This window comes from Topomyia yanbarensis, chromosome 2, assembly GCF_030247195.1.
Source record: "Topomyia yanbarensis strain Yona2022 chromosome 2, ASM3024719v1, whole genome shotgun sequence".
NCBI classification, from domain to species: Eukaryota; Metazoa; Arthropoda; class Insecta; order Diptera; family Culicidae; genus Topomyia; species Topomyia yanbarensis.
The window spans coordinates 215,680,207-215,704,522 of record NC_080671.1 but is presented as its reverse complement, the minus strand read 5'-3'; the positions used below and the strand labels follow the sequence as shown (position 1 = coordinate 215,704,522).

Here is a 24,316-nt window from a genome sequence, read left to right as displayed (position 1 = left end):
CGAAAATTTAGTTGAATCAATCCAACTAAATTTTCGTAACTTGAGCATGGAGTGATGTAACAGTTGTACATTCCTAGTAAGTTAAGATTGTAAATATATTGAATTGAATATATAATAACTTATACATTCAATTCATCACCAAGCCTATAATTTACACCCACACAATCCGACAAATAGATCATCAAGTATCAGACATAGAATTCACATTTAAATTACTTCAATCAAAGCTAATTATTCCATCCGCCAAAATTTAGGCAATGTGTCCTATCTTCGATAAGTCCAACCGTTTCTGTATCCGAAGATCACACTCGTTTCTTTCAAGCCCGAGTGAGATTGCGGGAATACTAATTCCAAGAAGAATCCTTGCACCAAAAGTTGAGGGAAAGGGAAAGCTAGACCGCTTGCTTACGCCAGAACGAACTAGATGGTTGAATGATCTGAGATCCCGAGTAATCCCGAAGAATTCTCAGAAAATGACGTACTTCCGGGTACTTTGAGACTCCCTTTCTTAATCTGAGGAAATCAGGCTTTAATCACTTTGTCCCAAACCGTTCTGCAGAGTGGAAGTGCCGCGATTTGTTTCCCGCGTGTATACCCTAGTTAGGTAAAGCCCGTGACGTGGCTGGTATTTCAGTGAATTGTAAATCTTTGTTTCTCTTACTAGCTAGAAATTGTGCGTGTGCGTAGAAAGCGAAATAGTGCGAACCGATTCTGTGTGCGAATCGATAGTAGAAGGTAAAATGTGCTTAAAATTCTGACCACGCACGTGGCTAACAATCCTTTCGACCATCAGGTTTCTTTGACTCCAAACAGGATTGATCGGTGCAAACGGCACGCAAATCGTTCATCGCCCGCCGGTCACATTTCGCATCACTCTGCAACCGTCGGAAGGACGAATTTACCCGACGAACGTTTTGTCGGAAGGGAGCCGATACGCCAACACATCGCTCCGTCGGAACTTCCCAAATCTTCCGGTGACCATCTGAAGTCCACGTGCCGGTTCGAATCATCCCTTTTCGGCCGGTAATCGAAGCAATCGTCAACCAGTAACAGCTGGTCAGATTCGGCCGAGACGATAGCAGTTCATCTGATCGTCTCGTTGCCCCCGCGCACAACAGCAGCAGGATCATCATCATCGTCTTCATTCAACAGTAGCTGATTCGGTGAGTCCGTTCGAATTATCACTAGTAGTGAAGTGGCGTCCAGAGAAGACGACCCGAAGTGAAATTTAAGACCGCCCTCCGGTCAGTTTTACGAGCCCCCGCTTTCAGACGGGCCACGCTCATGACGTGATCACGAAGATCCATGTGCACATGTGACGGCGTTCTCGATAGCACCCTCGAGACGCACATGTTATAAAAAACACCCGGGTGTACAAGCAATAGCCGCATCTCGCTTGCCGCTCCGGACCCCTTAGCCTGTTGGGTCGAAATTAGAAAAAGCACACAGAACAGATAGAGAGAAGAAAAACGCACACAATAGAGAGTTAGGCCTGTAGATAGACAATGTACAATTAGAATAAAGCATGCTTACCGTAACCACATAAAAACCAAACTAGAATTGATAATACATCGTCCCGAAAATTGAATTATGTTTGTTTTTGAATAAATGTTTCGTGTTAGTGTAATTGAAACAGAATTTTTAGTTTGCTGAAATGTTTCCCACGTCACCCCGATTATGTTTCGTTCGCTTTTCCTCTGCCGCGTGGCAGATTTGAATTAGGTAGATTCTCTTCCACGTTGATAACGCGATCTGGTGGCAAACATTAACCTTGCCAGTGATGATAAGCTTTTTGGCTATGGGGAGTTTCGACTGTGGGATTTAGAAGGTGAGCTTCGGTTCTTGGGGACTTTAGCCGTCTAGGGTATTTGGACCTGTTCTGGGGTTTAGCTTGTGTGCCTAGCTGAACCGATCTGGATTCTTTCAAAGAAAGGATTCTTTTCTTGACTGGCATTCTTGCAGTCTCATCCGGGCATCTCAAACTTGGCGGTAGTCTCCGAAAGGAGTGGCGCTAAAACTACGCGCTTCAAAAGATCGGTCAGCGACGGCTACAATATATCGCTTTAATCAGCAATATATGAGAGGCTGGTACTTGGTCCTTCTACTCATGGCTTTCGCCATCTTGATCAGCTACTTGTCGGTAATTCGAGCTTCTTCTTCGTGATCATCCTCCTCACTGTACGGCGAAGATTGGTTCAAGTTGCGGGGAAAACTTTTCGATGGCGACATCTAGCTTCTCCGGACACCTTTCAGGTGGTGCAGCTGGGCTTTTTATCTTTGCCATGCCAACTTTGTAGGCATCTCCTCGAGAATTCGCGTTGGCTTTGTGGCAAAGCTCATCACTTCAAGCTTTCTTGTTCAGCTCGACTGCTTTGTTAAGAGCGCCTCATGAAGCTCGTTTCCCTCTTTCAGTGTCACTACGAGCACTCTAACTTCTTCTCCAAGCTCGGAATAACTTATACGTAAATCGGTAATCGTCGTATTACAGCCGACGACCGTTTCTCGGTTTCCCATTTCTCGGTATGGTCGCATTACACGCCCTTGTTAGTACTGCCATTAACTCGTTCGCATTTAGATTGAAGAGGATGCCTTCAAATTTAAATTCTTCGACGGACACGTTCTTGTGAAAGATCGCTGTTTTCCACTTTCACTCGTTATTCAAACCGTGTCCAGTTACCAATGCTGTACCAGATCGCTTGATGGTCGCTGTGGATGACTTTGATCTGGTGAAGTTCATACGAATCGCACATATGGGTGCGGAAATATGGTATGAACACTGCGATCCCATATTAAATCATTAAATTTCAAAAGCCTTTCGCGTAAATCTCATGCATATTGAATATTGAACCACATATAAATCACCAGGAGTCTTATGTGAATTCAGATTGTTTCCTTATAGAAATTATTTTAGAATGCAACAACTGATCTCTATCGACTGTTGCGTTTAAAATGGAATCGATTCAGAAGTCGGTCTGTTAGCCTTGCCATAAGATGTTTGTTTGAGAATTCACGGGCAGGTCCTTCCTTTCGCGAACAGTAAACGTTTCGTTTGATGTTAGACTGGATCGACGATTTTATTCGGACGTCCTATCTACCAAATTGACCATTCTTGGTCAAAATAAAAAATCATGGGATGGCAATTTCCAAAACTACTAGAATAGTTTTCAATGACAAAAAGCAAAACTCTATGAACGCTATTGTTGTTTTATAAAAAGTGACGATTTTTTTAATTGAGGTTATTAGAAAAAAAAATTATTGGAAATTTCGACAAAAGAACTTTCTGTTCGAAATGTCTCATGAGGGTAACTAATAGTAACTATCTTCAGAAAACCGGACTACTCAACAACAGTCAACTCTTCTTAATTTTTGTTAAATTGTTAATTAGTTTTTTTCGTTTTTTTTACCTTTCTATGCACAAATGTTTGTTTCATAGATAAGAATTTTTTAATACAATATTTAGAATTTAAAACAGGATTTTTGCCTTTCTCACATAGAAAGGTTATGCAATCACTCTAAAAATGGTCAACCTAATCCCGGCCCGGGATTTCCTTAAAAGTTTAAAATTTCTTAACAAGTTGAAAATTTTCGGCAGGGTCCGGACCCCCCGGATCCTCTCCTTGATCCGCCGCTGGTTCTAAGCGATGTATCAGTGTCGACACATAGCATCTCAAGATCGTGGCTGTCGATCCATTGTATGTATGTGCAAATCGTACTTAATATGTAATATTCATTTCCACCGTTGTATTGAACATAACAAGCCATGGAATCGTAGTTTGGACAAATAAGAAAGGCACAATTGCACCACTAGGTGGAATAAAACAGGTTTTTTACATGTTCAGCTAATCATTAAGATACGAGGAATACTCATATAATAACATGATAATGGGTTTTTTTGAGTTTTGGGATCTTTGTTGATCTGGTGGACTTCTACCGTGATCACCGCAAGCCTCTTAAATAATAAAGGTTTCGGAAAAAATGCCATAACTCCGCCTATTCTCAATATATTTTTATAAACTAACGCTTGTCCTTTTCACTGAAAAATATTCTCTCAAAATACTATAATTTTGATGTCATCCAAAAACATTTTAGAATGTTCGATCTGTCATTGAGTCATATGAGGTTATTTTTTTACTTCACAATTGTTTTTATTACTTCACAATTAACCCTCGAGCGCTCGCGCTGTTGTACTTTGTACAACACTTTGGAATTTTTCGTTATCATTTAGTTGCCACTATGTATTCCTCAGAAATCATGTTTTAGACAAGATACACTCATTTTTGTGCACTGATATACCTCAAGTGGAACAATACAATCTGAAATTGTTTGATGAAACCTGACCAACAGAACGCTCGATATGGGAAGTTCAACCAAACAATATTCTGTTCAATATATCTCGTGATCTCGATCATGTGGAGGGTTACTTCCTTCGGCAAACTTGTTCAGAAGATCAAGAGCTAGTCAGTGGAAGATAAAATAGTTTGATATAAAATTCTGCCGCTAGGTGACGCCAGTGAGCATGTAATTTTCTCAGCTTACTATATCTCAAGATCAAGATTTTTTTAGAAAGTCAGTATCTTCGACGAAGTTGCTAAGCAGATCAAAACCTATGAGGTGGTATAACGGCTGCTTCAGAAAACTACTGTTAGTCGGCGCTGGTGAGCTTGTCAGTTGTTCAACCTAATGTATCTCAATTTCCTGATTTTTAGCGAGTAAGTGCATTCGGCAAAGTTGCTGACGAGATTGAAACCTTCGAGGTGGTACATCGAATAATATGGGATTCTTCCACTAGGAGGTGCTAGTGAACTTGAGCATGTAATTTTTTCGAACCTCTGTATCTCAGTTTCCTGTCTCTTTGTTAAGTCATTGTTCTATTTTTTTTCGAACTCAAACCAAAAATGGTGAATGTCACCAAGGGAAAGAATAAATCGTTGATATTCCGAAAATAAGTTCACTAAATTGTCAGATGACGTTCCTTTAACTAAACTAAAGTAATTTATTCATTTATAATTTTGGAATATGTACGCAAAGAAATTAAAATTTGGAAGTCGTAAAACTCATGTGCACCATTTCTGTAACACCAATCAACCACTCACGATGGTAATCTGTAAAGGAGGCTGCTTATAACATGCACAGAAATAATAACACAACCTTCCCTAGTACAGAAAAATGCTAAACAAGCACAATTGTTCTTCAATTTCTTCAATGTACTGATTTGATTCGAAAATAGTATAGTTCACTTATGACATAGATTATACTATCATACTTCTAAATAGTCGCAATCTTGAGATTCAGATATCATGGATATGCATGCTCACAAGCGCTACCTAGGTGCAGAATCTCAAACTATTCAGTGTTTCGCTTCGTAGGTATTGTGCAACTATATCGAAGATACCGTCCTGCTAACAAATCAAGAATTCCAGATATAGTAGGCCAAAAATTGTATGGCCACTAGCGCTACGTAGTAGCAGAACATCGAACTATTTCGCATACCACCTTGTAGGCTTTGATCATCAGAACAACATTGCCGAAGACACATATCTGCTGAAAAATCATGTTAATACGTTCATCCGAAAGGCCATTATCTACTGCCCAAGTTTGAAGAAGAAAGTGGTTCTCCAAATGATACGGATCACGAAGTATTCTAAAGACTATCTGTGTTGTACAAAGTACAACGCGCGAGTGGTCGTGCTACAAAATTTGGCGCGAGTTCCGGCGGGTTAAAAATAAGCATTAATTCATTTTTATCTCATATTTAAATTTGACTACGATGGAAAAATATGGTTCCACGCAAAGAGTTGAAAATATCCTTAGGTTCTTTTAGTCATCTTCAGGTCGCTCAAGAAGCATCAACAAGTTTCAATAAATAACAGGTATGCAATTCTTTTACGGGTTCGTCTCCAATAATCTCTAATTTTAAACAATTCATATTGTTTAATATTAGAGTTTATATGCATACGGAAAGCAAGTAATCTGGTGTAGAAATTGACAAAAAAAATTGTCGATGCTCAGAACCACTATTCGTATATTATTGCATCGGCAACTCTACGATAAGACGTGTTAATCAAGTCGGTGACATGGGGTGCCACTGGACAATCGACTAACTTTCAATGCTTACAAGACAGCTATCATTGGTCGCACCAATTGTTAACTTGGAGTCATCAAACGAACAACAACAGAATTCATTCGTTGTCGAGCACTCAGTCGAGATAGAAGTCTTTTGTCATCGGTCCGTACACTCTATAGCGACAAATAGTGTTAATCCGCGTTCAAGGTTATTTGCACACTCTACGCCTAGTTGAGGTTTCAGTATTTTTTCCCTTCTTTTGTGTTTCTGTTTCTGAGTACCGTTAGCCGGTCAGTGAAGTGAAGCAGTGTTCTTCTAGTAAGCCGTCTGGATACCGTTACCTACACAAACTAAGTATTAGTTTTCGTTTCTCCTTCTTGGTTGTCTTAATAACGTGCACTGGGCAATAGGCCCGTGCAAAAATGACTTCCCCTGACGGCGGTTCATCTCAAGGTGAGATGGACGTCGAAATAAAATCGGCTCCCCGGCTCAAGATATATTCGAACTCGGCCACCGGGCCATTTGTGATCTTCTTTCGGACCAAAGAAAAAAAGTGTTTGAATCTGTTGCAGATTTCTCGAGTTCTGACGGATCGGTGACAGAAATATCGAAAATTCGCCCTGATAAGCTTCGGGTGGTGGTTAACAGCTCAACTCAGGCAAACGATATTGCTGGCTACGAGCCCTTTACGAGGGAGTACAGGGTGTATATTCCAGCTAGCAGGGTTGAAGTCAGTGGGGTCGTTTCCGATTCGAGTCTGAATTGCGAAGACCTGCTAAAATATGGGACTGGCTGTTTCAAAGACCCCATGCTTAAGCCAGTGAAGATTCTGGAATGCAAACGTTTGCATTCAGCATCAGTCGCAGCTGACGGGAAGAAAACATACGTCAACTCAGACTCTTATCGGGTGACCTTCGCCGGGTCTGCCCTGCCCAATTACCTCCTCTTTGACAAGGTTCGTCTACCTGTTCGCCTCTTTGTGCCGCGGGTCATGAGCTGTACTAATTGCAAACAATTGGGACACACAGCCTCCCATTGTAGCAATAAAGCCCGCTGTGGGAAATGCGGTAGGAATCATGCGGATGATTCCTGTGGTAGAGATGTCGAAAAGTGTCTCTACTGTGGGGGAAACCCACACGATCTCCCTTCATGTCCCGCGTACAAACAGCGCGAGGAAAATCTTAAGCGTTCCCTTCAGGGACGCTCTAAGCGATCTTTTGCAGAAATGCTTAAGATAGCTACGCCACCTGTCTCTACGAACATCTTTACCAACTTGTCTACTGACGAAGGCGACTGTGATGAACCCCAGGAGGGAACATCTTCTGCTGTGCCTAGAAGTAGTAGAAAAAGGAAGAACATTTCCTCTTCCAAGCTTCGTCGTAAAGGCCAGAAGGTGTCTCTTCATGGTCCCCCTAAAATAACTACTCAAGGAAGTACTGGTGCAAAACCGAAGCAAGTCGCTCCCGGTCTCAGTAACCTGAGCTCAGAAAAGGAGTTCCCAGCACTTCCAGGAACATCAATAACCCCAAGTGTTTCCATATCTCAACCAGAGAAAGAAAACAACGCTGGCTTAATAAATTTATCTGACATTGTGGACCATATTCTTACAGCGTTAAACATTTCTGACCCCCTTTAAAGTATCTTGATAAGCTTTCTCCCCGCAGTAAAAACATTTTTGATGCAGTTCACTGCGAAATGGCCCCTCCTTTCAGCGATTGTATCCTTCGATGGCTAATTCATCGAACGAGGTCAAGGATTTAATCACTGTTCTACAGTGGAATTGCAGAAGCATTATCCCGAAAATCGATTCGTTTAAAATTTTTCTAAATAATTTGAAATGCGATTCATTTGCCCTATGCGAGACATGGCTCACTTCAGAAATAACCCTACACTTCCACGATTTTAATATTATTCGCTTGGATCGAGAAGACTCTTACGGAAGAATACTTTTGGGGATCAAAAAGTGCTATTCTTTCAATCGGATCGACCTCCCCTCGACACCAGGCATTGAGGTTGTCGCTTGCCAAACCAGAATAAAAGGCAAAGACCTTTGCATTGCTTCCACCTACATCCCCCCTAGAGCCTTAGTTAGCCACCGACGGCTTTGCGATATTGCGGAACTCCTCCCCGCACCGAGGCTAGTTTTAGGTGACTTCAACTCCCACGGCACGGCATGGGGTTGCCTTCATGACGATAATCGATCTACCCTACTCCATGAGCTTTGCGACAACTTCAATATGACTATTTTGAATACGGGTGAAATGACACGGATTCCTGCCCCTCCAGCGCGACCGAACGCCTTAGATCTGTCCCTCTGCTCGACATCGCTGCGGTTAGATTGCATTTGGAAGGTAGTCTCTGATACCCACGGCAGCGACCATCTGCCAATCGTAATTAATATTGCTAACGGTTCAGGGCCACCGAATACAATCAATGTTTCGTATGACCTCACACGAAATATTGATTGGAAGAGCTACGCGTCCGCGATATCCGACAAAATCGAGTGCACTCAAGAGCTTCCTCCGGAGGAAGAGTACGGGTTCCTGGCTGGCTTGATTCTCGATACCGCGATTCAAGCTCAGACTAAACGCGTACCAGACGCGAACTCACGCGGGCGTCCTCCCAATCCATGGTGGGACAAAGAGTGCTCAGACGTGTACGCGGAGAAGGCCGCTGCGTATAAGACCTTCCGGGACGACGGGCTGCCAGCTAGCTACCGATAGTACGCGATGGCGGAAACGCGCATGAAGAGTTTGATGAAAGCCACAAAACGTAGCTACTGGTGCCGGTTCGTCGACGGACTAACGAGAGAAACATCGATGAGCACTCTTTGGAGTACGGCCCGGCGCTGACGAAAACGAAACAGTACTAATGAGAGCGTGGAATATTCAAACCGTTGGATATTCGATTTTGCCAAGAAGGTTTGTCCGGATTCCGCCCCGGCACAGAAGATCTACCGCGACGCGTCCCCTCACAATAACGCGAACGAAACACCGTTTTCGATGGTGGAGTTCTCACTTGCTCTCTTATCATGTAACAATAAAGCCCCAGGGCCAGACAGAATCAAATTTAACTTGTTAAAGAATCTGCCAGACTCTGCCAAGAGACGCTTGTTGAATTTATTTAATAAGTTTCTTGAGGGTAATATTGTCTCTCATGACTGGAGGCAAGTGAAGGTCATCGCCATTCAAAAACCAGGAAAACCAGCCTCCGACCACAACTCGTATCGACCGATTGCAATGCTGTCCTGTATCCGAAAGTTGTTCGAGAAAATGATCTTGTTTCGCCTCGATAATTGGGTTGAAGCAAATGGCTTACTGTCAGATACACAATTTGGTTTCCGCAAAGGTAAAGGGACGAACGATTGTCTTGCGTTGCTCTCAACAGAAATTCAAATGGCTTATGCTAGCAAAGAGCAGATGGCATCAATTTTCCTAGATATAATGGGGGCTTTTGATTCAGTTTCTATCAAAATTCTTTCTGAGAAGCTGCATCAGCATGGTCTTTCACCGACTCTAAACAACTTTTTGCTAAACTTGCTGTCTGAAAAACATATGCATTTTTCGCATGGTGATTTATCGACATCACGAATTAGCTACACGGGTCTTCCCCAGGGCTCATGTCTAAGCCCCCTTCTCTATAACTTTTACCTGAATGACATTGACGAATGTCTTGTCAATTCCTGCACGCTAAGGCAGCTTGCAGATGACGGTGTGGTCTCTATTACAAGTCCCAAAGCCGTCGATCTGCAAGGACCATTGCAAGATACCTTGGACAATTTGTCTGCTTGGGCCCTCCAGCTAGGTATCGAGTTCTCCACGGAGAAAACTGAGCTAGTCGTATTTTCAAGGAAGCGTGAACCAGCGAAACTACAGCTTCAAACTATTGCTCAGGTTTCAACTTTCAAATATCTCGGGGTCTGGTTCGACTCTAAAGGAACCTGGGGATGTCACATTAGGTATCTGAAACAGAAGTGCCAACAAAGGATCAACTTTCTCCGTACAATAACCGGAACAGGCTGTATCAAACAACAATATTGTCGGTGATGGAGTACGGGAGTTTCTGTTTCCGCTCCGCTGCGAACATACATTTCATCAAACTAGAGCGAATCCAATATTGTTGTTTGCGTATTGCTTTGGGTTGCATGCACTCGACACATACGATGAGTTTAGAAGTGCTGGCGGGCGTTCTTCTGCTGAAAAATCGATTTTGGGACCTCTCATATCGATTGCTCATCCGATGCGATATCTTGAACCCGTTAGTAATTGCAAATTTCGAAAGGCTTGTCGAGCTCAATTCTCAAACCCGATTTATGTCCTTGTACTTCGATTACATGGCACAAAATATCAATCCTTCTTCATACTATCCCAACCGTGTCAATCTCTTTCATGCTTCTGATTCAACTATATTCTTCGACACATCCGTGAAAGACGAGATTCGTGGAATCCCGGATCACATACGTCCGCAAGTTATCCCAAGCATCTTTCATAGTAAATTTCGAGAAGTCGACTGCAACAAGATGTTTTACACCGACGGGTCAAACCTCGACGACTCCACTGGCTTCGGTATATTCAATCAAAACCTCACCGCCTCATTCAAACTCAATGATCCTGCTTCAGTTTACGTCGCAGAACTTGCTGCTATTCAGTATACCCTTGGGATCATTGATACTTTGCCCACCGATCATTACTTTATTGTCTCGGATAGCCTCAGCTCAATCGAGGCTCTCCGTTCAATGAAACCTAGAAAGCACATTCCATATTTTCTGGGGAAAATCTGGGAGCGCCTGCGTGCTTTGTCTGTAAGATCGTACAAGATTTCCTTAGTTTGGGTTCCCTCGCATTGCTCCATTTCAGGCAATGAAGAAGCGGACTATTTAGCTAAGGCGGGCGCTTTACAAGGTGACATATATGAAAGACCAATTAGCTTCAGCGAATTTTTCAGTATCACTCATCAGAGAACCCTCGAAAGTTGGCAAACTTCGTGGAGCAATGGTGAACTGGGAAGGTGGCTACATTCGATAATCCCTAAGGTATCGACGAAACCTTGGTTCAGGGGGATGGATGTTGGTCGGGATTTCATTCGCGTGATGTCTCGCCTCATGTCCAATCACCACACGCTGGACGCACATCTCTGGCGTATTGGGCTCGTGGATAGCGGTATCTGCGCTTGTGGCAAAACATCTGTCGAATGAACCAACAACATGAGATCTACAGTACAACATCACACGCGCAACGCGGTGTGTTTCCGATCCGTATCTATGAAATCGTACTATGAAATCGTCTGGAGGAACCCCTGCCGGCTCGAGGAAAACCGCCCGGCGTCCCAATACTTGATGCATCCGTTCGAATCTGTAATCCTGGCCGTTGATTCCTGATGCCGGAAACTGAAAGTTTATATCTCCCCCCCCCCCGTTCAGCCTTGTCCACCCTCTCTCCCATGTCTCTGATACACCGATGAATGACTTCACCCCTTCTCCCCTTGAATATCTTCCCAAAACTTATGTGCTCCCTATCTTCTAGTTTTAGTTGATCAATCCGTTCGAATCTGTAATCCTGGCCGTTAATTCCTGATGCCGGAAACTGAAAGTTTATATCTCCCCCCCCCCCCCCCCGTTCAGTCTTGTCCACCCTCCCTCCTATGTCTCTGATACACAGATGTATGACTTCACCCCCTTCTCCCCTTGAACATCTTCCCAAAACTTATGTGCCCCCCTATCTTCTAGTTTTAGTTGATCAATATTTAATCTCGTTAAGAAATGCACAACAGTACAAATACTTTAAAATAGCCCTAATTAATTCCCCTTAATCTTGAACCACTCTCTCTAGTTATTTCTAGTTAATAAGCTTGTAAAATGTTCCGCTTAGTTAATAATTAATTTCTCCTACAATCTCCCTTCTAAAAATCATAAAGTGAATTACTATACAAAGAACACACAAAATGACCCGTCCCCCAAATCTTACGAATATTATATTATACCCTCTTTTATATGTATAAGTTAGCTGTAAAGTTTTTCTTTTTTTTTTAGTTTCATTATATAAAACAAAATAATATTGAAATGTGTAACCCCCTAGTTTTAAGAAATTCAAAATGTAAAACAATGAAAAAATGGCACCTTTAAGCTAACGCACACGTGCCTTATCAAATAAACAAATTGAAAAAAAACAACAGAATTCATTGACATCCATTAGTTTAAATCGCTATATTGATCACAGGTTCTATAATTCTGAAAAACATTTTTGAAAATCTTTTAAAATTAAATTTTACTCTACAATAATGATTGTTGTAAATGTTGGTAAGTGTAAGTTTATGCAATTGCGCATGCAACGCACTTCTCGTCATTTTATAAATTACAGTTTGGTAATTTGTGTCAAATTTGGGAGCACGTAAAACATAAAATTCATATTTATGCTGTGTATAAGTACGTTACAGTGTCTATGATTTCGATTGTGAGATAATGTCCGACAATTTATGTGCCTCGTACAATCAAATACTGCATAAAGTATATTTGTTTTCGGATCTTATGACGCACCCCTAGTGTGTCTTAGTGTTACAAACTTTTTGAAGAATTCCCGGTACGTACGTTGTAATGTGGGTGTCCTGATTAGAGCTTCCATCCCGGGAATGTATTTCCCGGGAATCCCGGGATTTTTGTATTTCCTGGGATTTCCGATTCCCGGGAAATTGTGTTTTCTCATTCCCGGGATTCGGGAATCCCCGGAAAAAAGATTTTTAATTTATTCCAAAAGACTTAGGTTCTGCGAATGAAATTCTGTAGGAAATATCTTTACCGCCAAACATTTGGAGTGAGTAGTGTATGCAGATTGTGCTTTTGCAACTGATTTGCAGACCAATGGACTATAGATTTTTAGGCTCACTGATATGTTTTCGTGATTTTTTTAGGTATATAGTCCAAGCCATACTCAAAACACTAAAGAAGGTTGATTTTTTCATTCAAAAATGGATTAATTTGCCGGCCGTTGTACCGAAGCATTTCCTTACAGTAGCGTTAGTGATGCGCACGATATCTCTGCAACCGATGAGCCGATTGATCAGATTTTTTACAGTTCTTGTTATAGTTTATTTTAATAGTTAGATCTTGAATGAAAGGGCTTGCAAACAAATTAGTAATGGAAATTGCGTTACTTTCTTAAAAAATCGATGCGTGTTTATTTCAAAACTTCTTAACGCAAACGCTATTTAAAATAAGGAATGTTTCTAGAACGTCTGCAGAAATATTTGGTCGGTTCATCGAATGCATATTTCGTCTTATTTGTTATACCGTAACTGTAATATGTGTAAATTTTTGGATGTATGAAAAGAAATACATAACGTTGTATCTGTCCAATATCATGCGCATCTGAACTCTTTGAATGTCGCTTTCAAGGATGCAGGCAGGATTTTTGAAGGGATAAGATCAAGCAATCCAGATACTTGCCCGTAACAGGAAATCGATGGCAGGCTTCATCCATCGCTGTACAGTTCGTCCATTATCTACTTGATTTTGGTTCCCACTTAATTCGAAATGATGCTGATCCTACTGTGACGGAAATGGATTCCAAATAGAAACATTCCTCTTTTGATCAGAAGTAACTGCACACTACCCTACCCAGCTCAATCTTTTCATTCAAAATTACCAAAGAAGGTGTTTTGCATTAAATTGATCACATTCCATCGTATCAGAACAACGAATTCGAATATTGGACAGTAACTCCCAATCGTAATCGTAATTACCAAAATTTAGGTTATACATATAGCCAAGAAAAAGTTGATGTTGCGTAAACTTATTGACGAGTTATCAAATGATTGAATGATGTGTAGGCCACCAAATCGCCATCGTCTAACAATTGCTTTAGGACAGATATACATTAGGGTGGGACAAAAATTAGATTCCAGCTCCGAGTAACTTTTTAGGTACCATTTGGGTCCTAGAACAACTGTGGAAAATCTTAGCTCGATCGGTGAAACTATATTTTTGCGCCGACTGTTTAAAGTTTACATGGGATTTTGTATGAGAAAATGAACTTTTGCAAAATAATTTCTCCAGGAGTCGCCCATTACTTCTTAAAAATAAATCGTTACGTGGCTTTTATAGGAAATTTAACAAAGAAACAAAGTCTCGAAAACCACGAAACGATCTGACGCTTGAGAAAAAAGTTATTAAGCAGAAACCGATCGATGCTCTGACGATTGATACAATATTCATTTTTTCTAGCACCACTGTTGGTTGTCCAATTATACGCAATTTTGTTTTAATCCTCTCTTAATGTGTCTAAATCTTTTATCTATAGTATTTGGCCACTTCGAAAGGTTTTGAGGGATAAATTGAGGCTTCTTTTGTACATAATAAGAAAAAGTTAAAATTTTTGTATAGCAGTAATGCTATGAAAAGTGAAATTTTCATCAATCTTCAGGGCATCAATCGGTTTTTGCTTAATAACTTTTTCCACAAGTATCAGATCGTTTTGCAGTCTTCTAGACTTTGTTTCCTTGACAAATTTCCTATAAAAATCAGACATCTACTTATTTTTAGGAGATAACGGGCGACTCTTGAAAGAATTAATTTGCAAAAGACAATTTCCCCATACGAAATCCCATGTAAACTTTAAACAGTGGGCGCAAAAATATAGTTTCACCGATCGAGCTAAAAATTTGCAGAGTAGTTCTGGTAGCTAAATGGAACCCAAAAAGTTACTCGGAGCCAAATTTTATTTTTTTCATATAACTATGTCCCACTCTAATATACATGCAATCAAACGGGTTTGAAAGCTTTTCAATTTATTCTTTTATTTTCAAGAAAATCATTCATCTATTTATTTCTCTTCTGTATTCCCGGGATCCCGGGATCTCCCGGGAAATTTATTATTTATTTCCCGAATCCCGGGAAGCTGAAAACCGTCGGGAAATGGAAGCTCTAGTCCTGATGCAGTTACTATACATCATTATATTCGAAATCTTACAACACAATAACTTTGCATCCTAACATCCAATTATTTATAAGCATTATAGAATCCCAGACATTATGACGCAGTATCGTTTCGGACTTTGTGAAACAAGAATGATCACATCACAATCACATTCTTACTTTCGGCTATTATAATACGCTCTTGTGCGTTATAATGTCCAGGACGTTATGATGCTATGATACGGTGCCGTCTCAGTTCTTTGACCCTAGGGAGGACAGTCGATTTACGGAACGCATAATTGTCACATATTCTGCTGGGTTCCTTTCGTACATAGGACAATTATGGAAACAACGCCGGTATATAGGTCTTTGAATACATTTATAAACTTAAGCATTGTGAACAGGATGTGAAAGCGCGTGTAGTAAAACGTAGGAAAATATGAAGTCCAAGGCGCTTCCTCTGTGAAGGATTTCGATGGAGACGCATGGTTGTTAAATGCTATAGGTTTTATTTTCGTGAATAATTATCTAACTATTTGCCACCAAAACAAAAAATTCGCCTATTCGTGACCACCAAACAATTTCCTATCGATCTGAATAGATTTTGTAGCAAGACAATAAGGTTTTGTATTATTCCGGCCAACTTCACGTTATTTTTTTTTAATATTTTTTATTAATTAACTGCTGACTACCAAACGTTAAAAACAGACTACCAATCACCACCAAACAACCAGCATTCGACTAAAATTTAGTTCAATAAATTATGCAATTGCATAACCTTTCTATATGAGAATGGCAAAAATCGATTGTATCGGAAAATGCTTACCATTTTTTGGTACTGGAATGGGCCAGTTAATAATTATTGTTAAAATTATTTCCATGGCTGCAATAAGATCATTTGAAGAAAAAATGGGTCGACTCCGAATCTTTAGTGTGAATGTTATTCGTAATGTTCACGAAAACTCTATCGTAAAATTTATCAAAATTGAGTTTTGAAGTTAGTTTAGTAGTAGTAGCTCGCAAATAGTACAACAAAAATTTCGTTGGTCGATAACGAATCGATTTCGTTAATTGTACGCATTCTTTGATAAAATACCCAAACATTTCTCGTGTATATTACGAACGATGTTCATAGATATAACGAAGTTTTTCGTGCATTTCATCAAACAATCTAATTATTTATTAAGTAGATTTGAATTCACAATCAATTAATTTAAATAACAATTTCATCTGAATACATGCAAACAATTCGTAGGGGGACTGAGTGATTCGATCATGTCAACAGATTTGAATATATTTGTTTTTTTTTGCGAAAGTCTGATCAATTGGTCCGGAAATCAAAAGTTCTCTTCGACATGTGAAACTTTATAGTAAATATACAATAAAAGTAGGAGCTGGCCCAAATCATCTAAAAATGGAGTTACGAGCTACATACCTAAAAAAATCGTGTGTATTTTCATCACCTGACCCTGACATATTCGAGAATAAAAATGACATAGTTTTATGTTCGATTTTCATTTTACATGATGATGACTTTCCTAAATCACGAAATCTTACTCCACATATGGTGATTGTTTTAAATGTTGACAAGTTTAATTTTATAGCACTGCGCATGAAAAATACAGCTTTCATGTAAGATTAAATGGAACACGGTTATATTTCGTCACTTCGTGAATTACGTTTTGCTAAATTGTGTCATGTTTGAAATTACGTCACCGATAAGATTCATAATTTTTTGATGTGTAACATTGAAATCTGTCAATCGATTTGCAATAACTAATGTTTTCTTGAAAGCTTGACCGATTGCGCACACTATCCCCTCAAACGGTTTCTTGCGATCTCGTATCAGGTCCGAATTTGATCAACGCTTATTCTACAATTCACACACCGATTAAGCAAATATAGTTGATAGTCTCACTTAAAGAAAGATATATGATGAATGATACTATACAGCGGATCCATAAAAATGATAATTTACTTGTTTTAATTAAGTGTTATTACTAACAAAAATCTAATTATTTGGAATACATTTTTTTTTCAAAATAGCGCTCCCTAGCACAATATTAGAAGCTTTCTTAAATATTCCATCAAAAAATTCGTTCGATTAATAAGCCCGATTCGTACTAAGCCTCCCAAAATCGTTTCGTGGTATTTATAAAATACTCGCAAGCAAAATAGAAACTTTACCTGGAGAATTGCTTATATTTGTGTTTGAACGAAACCTATATGTACCAGATTTACGAATATAGTTGCTCAGTGTAACCCTGATTGATTTAATTTACCACATCGCTTTATTTCTAAAATCTCGCAGTTTTACTTTAAATGAAAATAATTGGAATTTTATGCAACTGCGCATGCAAGCCTCGTCATTTTGTGCATAATGGTTTGGTAATTTGTATCAAGTTTGGAATGACGTCTAACATAAAAATCATATTTATTGCTGTGTAAAAGTACGATACAGTGTCCAGGATTTTGATAACGAAATATGATCCTTAAATCATATGTGTCATACAGTCCAGTATTTCATGACGCATATTCGTTTTCATAACGTCACAGACTTTATGAAACATCCCCATGTTATTACGCAGTTCTTATGCAACATTACATTCGAAACTATGAGTTTGCCATTTATTCCCAGACCTTGCCACACAATAACTTTACATCATACAACACAATAACTTTACATCATAACATTCATATGCATTATAGGATCCCAGACATATTGACACAGTATCGTTTCGGACTTGCAACAAGAACGATTTCGGATCTTTTGACACATTCTTACTTTCGGATATTATAATACATGCTTGTGCGTCATAATGTCCCGTACGTTGCGACGCACTCCATTCGGACGTTATAATCGCGGATGCAATAACACGACTCAGTCCTTTGACCCTCGCGCAGACAGTCAATTTACGGAACGCATAATTGACACATATTCTGTGATATTGGGACGGGACGACTATGCAAATAACGGCGGTGTATATGCTTTTGAATATAAAGAAAATTTAGCATTACAAACAGTTTGTGAAAGCACGTGTTGTAAAACTTTGAAAATACGAAACACCATGCGCTTCCTCCGATAAGGATTTCAATGGAGATGCTTGGTTGTTAGTTTCGCTTTGTTGTTTTTGCGAATAACTAACTAACTATTCACCACCAAACCAAAAAAAAATTGCATATTCGTGACCACCAAACGATTTCCTATCGATCTGAATAGATTTGGTAGTGAAATAATGATGTTTCATTTTATTCCGGCCAACTTCTCGTTAATTTTTTAATATTTTTTTTATTAATTACCCGCCCACAACCAAACGTTAAAAACCGACTATCAATCACTACCAAACGACCACCAAACGAATAAAATTTAGTTCATCGAATTTCCGCGAATTTTCCGGCCAACTTCACAGAGCACAGTGGCACGACTTAGAACAAAAGGTGGACTAAAGTCCAAACTTTGCCGTATCGGTTCAAATAGGACGATTTTATACAATTTTGGTACGCTGAATTCGTTTTTGATATTAAAACATTTCAAAAATAAGCGTTTACTAATCATTAGGGTGTCTCAAAAATATTTTTTTCGAAATCGTTCTTAAAATTTGTGTGTATTAATTTTCGTGTGCTAAATCGTTTTTGATATTAACACATGCAACAAAGTCATTATACGTTAGGGTGGCTCGAAAAATTATTTTGCTGTGAAGGTTCAAAAATTTGTTTAAAGAAGTTTTTGTGCGCTGAATTTCTATTTTAATAATAAAAAAAAATAACTTTACTACTTATTAGAGTGGGTCAAAAGTAAATATTTTGTCTTTTATAATGATTGTTTTCAATAGTTATTTTGGAATTTATTTTTCATATTGAAACGAATTAATGGACATCTCATTATGGGGCTTCAGACATGACTAATTTGTTTTTACGGATCAAATAAGATGTGTTCGACTAATTTTGGAACATTTAATTCATTAGTGGGTTACTAGATATGAAAGCTACATTTTCTATCATTTTCAAAACAAGCATTTTGAGCGTCTTAGTGGAATGTTTTATTGCATTCACTAATCAACAAGATGGTCAACGATTTTTCTTCGTAGGTGTGTTTTAAGTTACTTGCTTATTTCATATCTTAAATGAAAATAAATCCAAAACCCTTTTTTCGTGTGTATGGTTCATTTAAAAATGGTTTTATTTTATTTGGATAATATCGCATACCCTTAAGCAATATCAGTGCTATACAAATTCGGATCAAAATACTCTCACCAAACGACTAGAGCTCAACTGTATTCACTCTATTTGACAGTTATTGCTCAAGTTAGCAAGAAATAGTTTCAGAAACATTTTATAACCTATTTCAGATGGTTGAAATTTTTACTGATTTTCAAACATTTTTAATGCCTCTACCATTTGATCACTAGTAAAACCCTTGTTGGTATTAGTTTGGTATTAGTTTTCAACTAGCAATAATCGCACCTCGGTTGTACCTCATTGGTTACGAGATCGCCACTGCGCAAAACCCTTGTTCATCATGCTCTCAATACTATTTGACAGTTGTGCATGTATTCGTGTCATTATTTTAGCTATAAAGTGATTATTCAAATTCAATATCAGTAACAACCATGCGTCTCCATTCACAGTTTTTTTTAAATTTTGACTGCTTATCGCAAATTTTCGCTGGCATATACTCATTTTAAAAAGAAAATTAAAAGCTTTCGAATGAGTATAGTGTGATCGCGGGCATTCACAGGCGTCGTTGTTGTTACCGCATTAGAAGTTCGAATTCAATAAAAAATTACGACAAACAGTTATCTAAACACTAACTAAACCAACTAGTGACTTATTTTTGGCGATTTAATGATGTAATTTTATCAGACGGATAATTTTGGTGAACTAATGCAATGCATAAAACCAACCATTTCTTTGAAAAACGAAGATAATCGGATGTAGTTCCTATGGTCAAATTATGCAAAAAACACCTGAAATATGCCCTTAAAAAAACTGCCAAAAAATCATTTTACGTTCAAATCACTTAAAATCTCGCAAAAATGTCTCTGATGGCTCAGCTGATAGGAGAAAAATACTAGCGAGAATATCGCATAACATTCATATATGAACTTAAGTCCGGGCTCGTCCCACTGTGCAGAGGTGATTAACACAGGCAGCATGCTGTTCATACAAAGCGAGATCCGAATTCGGTAATAGGTAAATCGCACAGACGAAGAGAGACGTTGCCCCGTAGTATATACGAGCACCTACCTGCTCCAGATGGTCGGCACCATCGACAGTTACGATATTACTTCGAATTCCCTTTTTGACACATATCATTACACCACCACGAAGGGCACGGCTAGTGGAGCTATTTCGATCGCATCGGTATAAGGAAAAAGATATCAGTTTTCTTAATATGTAGTCTTCGCCGGAACTCTATATACATAGCAAAAGCATAGCAAAAACGACCGCACTCACCATGGGTGGTTGATACAGTGACTTATACTAAATGTGGTATAGTTCACCGCACACCTGGCCATGTCCTTACGATCGCTAAAGGGAAGGAAATGTTAGTTGAATACCTACTTTAGAAGACGCGGGGAGCCCACGCAATCTACATAGGTATTACGGATGGAGGAGTTTGTTGGTAAGGAAGGGAAATGGGAAGAGGATATGTGGATATAATAATTATGGTATGGTGTGAATTATATAATGAACTATAAAATAACAATAAATTGGATTGATCCCACCAAATTTTCTTGAATACCCTGCAAAGGAAACAGGTTTCGGGCTCCACCGTGCTAGCACACTCCCTGTGTATTCCGGTAGTGCTTTAACCATTATTTTCAAAGTGATGCACTGTATATTTTGACCGCAGATCTGTTAATGCTGTTCATGCCTCAAGAACAGTATTCAAATGCACAAATATTAATCCGGTGTCAGCAATTCCAGGGAGTTTGATAGAGATTTCTCCACAACTAATCTCTGCCGACCAAAAGCCTTTCAGTCCCGCTCTATCTGAGTATTCCGCACTATTCGAATCCTACGTTCCTGACGTCCTGATGATGATGCTTGGAGTACAGGCTTGCAGCCGGGTTCACAGATTTTTTTCACATTTGCGACGTCCATGACCCCGAAACTCTATATACGCTAGAAAATAGTTGGACATGGAAGGGTTAAGCTCATGGGCATGTGTTAATTTTCATAACCAGTCTGCTATATTAATATTTAAGGTTGTACGGATAATTGTACGAAAAAACAGCTTTTTTCTAAACTGTTTGCTATGTCTTCATGAATACCAATCAACTGTTTTGTAACAATGCAAAAAAATATCTCATTGTTGTTATTGTAGATCTAGCAAACGGTCAATTTAATAATTATTCGCTCAATGTTTTAATGTAGAATACATTTAAGCTTTCAATATAGGGGTTCCGTTTCAAAATATCGGCTGCGGCGCCGCGTCAGACTTTGAACGTTAATAACTTTTAACATACTTAACAGAATGGTTTAATTTTGAGGCCAATTTGTTGAAAATTTGTTCCTCTATGCTGTATTAAAATTTGAAGTATGTATAACATGCACTAATAACAAAAAAATGTGTTTTGAAAAATCTTTCGAAAACGACTAGGAAAAATGAAAATTTTCAGCCCATCCCGCACACAGCCGTCACTATGGTGGACCAACCGAACAATAAAATAATGAAAAGTTTATATATAGGTCCACTACATGTTTGTTCCTATGATTATTCGCATTGGGTTGCTTGACGAGAGCAGTTGGTGGGGGAAAGACGGCATATTACTTTGATTAGGCCATTAGAAGCCAGACAGAAAGGAAAGGCTCATGCACGGCACGAGAACGAGCGAGAAAGCGATAGTAGTGCATATTAGCGCGATTATATAAATATCTGTCGGTCGGTTTTTCTCATCATTCGTATTCGTTCAAGTACTAGCAAGCAGCCAGTCCACCGGAGGAAAGCAGTTGGCAATGACGAAGGTCGAAAAAGTGCCCCAGCTACTGGTGACTCATTGGAACTGTCGCCCTGCAAGAATTTCGCCCCAACTAAAGGGCAACTAATCTGTAGGCTATCGTTCCAGCGTCTGGTTCGTGAGATTGTACAGGACTGCAAAGTCGAGCTACGCTTACAAAGCTCAGTCGTAATGATGCCCCGAGAAGCCATCGATGCCTACTTGGTCGGTTTGTTCGAGGATGCAAAATAGTGCGCCAAGCGCATAACTTTCAGGCCAAATATATTAAACTGGCTCACCGTGTCCGCGGGGAGTGCGTCTGAATTATGCTCCCGCAATAAAACAATAAACGGTTCTTTACAGGACCAATTAATTGTGTTCTAATAAGAGTTAAACTGAAATTTACATTTTATGGTGTATAACAAATAATTTTCAGAAAGCTATATAAGATATACGATGTGTGGAAAGAAAGAAAGAGAGTTTAAATTATCCTCTCTCGCTCGTTTTCGTGCACTGCTTTTCCATTCCTTTCTGCTGCTAATACCATCATAACTAAAACGAATGTGGGAGTTCCCCCACCATCCCATGGTCAGTATCAGCGCTAACAAATAAGACAAAAGAATTTAAATTTGTGAAAATCTTTTCCTTCCTTCTTTTCAAATCTGCAACATTCTTTGAAAATATTGTTGGAATGTTGTTATTGAAAAACTGAACATGCAAGTTTGCTAGCACTGGCCACTAGATCAGGGTGGCCAGACCTACCGATTCATCGGTAGTCCTACCGATTTTGGTCTTCCCTACCGATTCACAGACGACCAAGGCAAAACTACCGATATTTTGTTATTCCTACCGAAAACTACCGATTTTTATTGATTTTGGACACATCCTACTCAACAGATCGTAAGATTGTGTATTACTTCAAAGTCGAGCTACGCTTACAAAACTCAGCCGTAATGAAGCCAGTGATGCCTACTTGGTCGGTTTGTTTGAGGATACAAAATAGTGCGCCAAGTACGTAGCTTCCTCGCAAAAGAAATCAAATCAAATAAAAGCAACGGTTCTTTTCAGGACCAATCAATTGTGAGAGTTAAACTGAAACATTCATTTTAAGATGTGTAATTTTCAACAAGCAACATAATACGTTGTGTGGAAAGAAGTAGCTTGCACACGGAACAAAAATTTAAATTATCCTCTTGCTCGTTTCGTGCACTGCTTTTCCATTCCTTTCTACTGATATTATCAGTATTACCAAAACGAATGTGCGTGTTCCCTCACCATCCCTCTAGTGATCAGTGTTGCTTCAATTGCATATGTTTAAGAGAAACGTTGAAGTCGCATGCTTCTATTCGAGCTTTTTTGGCAGCATCCGTGAACTAACTGCATTAAATGATTTTTTTGTGCAGCTCCGTGCTAGTAGCAAACAAAATGGCCCTACCAGTGTCTGATTCGTGAGATTGTGTAGGATTTCAAAGTCGAGCTAAGCTTATAAAGTTCAGCCGTAATGGTACTCGAAGAAGCCAGTCTTGTCGTTTTGTTCGAGGCTACAAAACAGTTCGCCAGACACGTAACTATCATGCCAAATATATCCAACGATCCAGCGCATCACCATTAACACCAACGCCGATACCAAAGGTTCTTTTTAGAACCACCATTATTACCATTGAGAATTATTTGAAAATTTCCCATTCAAACGTGATTCTGTTGAATATTATTAGATTTAAATTAACGTCTCGAATTGAAATCACGACGCTCCGGTTATGTCACAGACATTACCCACCCATCTTCTTTTAGCAAATTCTCGCAATTTCCTGAAATGTGAAAAGTTGGGTTCGTGCCTACTAAGGATGAAAAAGCTGTACGATAAACTGCTTGTCGTGAGAATGAGCGAATATTTTAACCTCTGGTCTCCACTAATCTAAGAATTTTTGTTTTGATATGAGTAATGGTTCTGACGTTATTTACGAGTTTGTTATTTTTTTTATGTTTTCTCATTTTTTAAATAAGATTGAGCGTTTGGTCAAAATTTTGGGCAAAATAAAGCAAATTTATAAATTATATTTTAGGGAAACTTATAGCCTGCTAATAACCAATAAAAATTTAAATAAATAAATTTTTAGTTAAAATAGGATTGAAATTATAAAAGCTATTCAGTTTTTTGTAAAATGAGAATTTTTGAGTTTCGCAGTACGCAATACAGCGTCTAATACTTAAATGTACTATGGAGAAAATAACTCTGTTCTAATACAATTTTTTTGTCAACTAAATACTCATGGGTCATAAACGACTAATTTTACGTTTAAAGCCTCAAAATCTGAACTTACGCATGTATAATAGTATGTTGAAGTTTTATAGGTCAGAAAAATAAAATCGGCACGTCGTAGAAGCCTATGTGCATCCAATATA

The 24,316-nt window shown here is 39.1% G+C and overlaps 1 pseudogene; it reads right to left on the bottom strand.

Moving 5' to 3' along the window:
• Positions 1–19,314: 19,314 nt before the first annotated feature.
• On the bottom strand, positions 19,315–19,478 carry LOC131686446 (U4 spliceosomal RNA; annotated as a pseudogene).
• Between the last annotated feature and the right edge of the window lie 4,838 nt (positions 19,479–24,316).